Below are 893 nucleotides of genomic sequence, written 5' to 3'. Positions count from 1 at the left end.
GTGTGTGGGATCCTCTGAAGAATGAACCGTTTCTTCATGGGTGACGTTGTCAACAGGAAGAGCTCCCCGGGTTGCCAGTTGTTTCCAGTCCCTCCAGGAATAAGGAAGCTATTTGTTTGAGAACATACGCTGAGGTTTGCAGAGTTTTTCATTTTAAATACAAATGTTTTTAGATGTGTGTATAGTTCCAGTTTCGGGGGGGTTTGACAACAACAAGAACAAATAGGAATGAAAAGTTAAAGGATATTTGAAAGAGCTGAAAACGCTGCCAGCGACAGTGACGTCATTAACGGGAATTCTTACGGAGGCGGGCTGATGTTTACAGCTGTTTACAGCAACTGCAGGAGTAACAGCTGTTTTGTTTGAGGTGCAAGTTCGAGGTGTTGAGTTTTTTTTTAATATATACTAACGTTTTAAATGTGATGAAACTCGGTGTATATTAGCCTCAGTTTCAGAGAACAAGAAAAAGCAGGAGAACAAAGTTAATAGTAGTTAAAACAGCTGGATATGCTGTGTTAATTAGCTAGCTAGAAATTCAGTGTACTTAATTTTCAAAATGTAAACAAATATAGGCTCAAGTTGTAACCCACACACTACATCCACTCAGCAGCTTCAGCCTGCCTGTTTCCAAGTTGTAGATCAGAGCTGAATCCATTTAAATCATAAAGTATTGTGTCTTTATTTAATTTCTCCCCTGTCATTTAACATCAATATTGTTATAATTTAAAAGCACAGGGTACAATATCCACTGGATCTCACAAGACTATTGATGCAGCAGAGTCGGAGCTCTTAACTTTGAATGTTGTTTGGACTTTTCACACCCAGATTTTGCCTCTTCATCTTGCTCATCCATAATTCCACATTAAAGCCCAGTTTGAACAGGAGGCTCCAAA

The sequence above is a fragment of the Seriola lalandi genome, unplaced genomic scaffold, assembly GCF_002814215.2.
Source record: "Seriola lalandi dorsalis isolate HSWRI2012SDOR001 ecotype SW California unplaced genomic scaffold, Sedor1 jcf7180002054952, whole genome shotgun sequence".
NCBI classification, from domain to species: domain Eukaryota; kingdom Metazoa; phylum Chordata; class Actinopteri; order Carangiformes; family Carangidae; genus Seriola; species Seriola lalandi.
The sequence above is the reverse complement of the archived record's forward strand: the minus strand, read 5'-3'. Positions refer to the sequence as shown.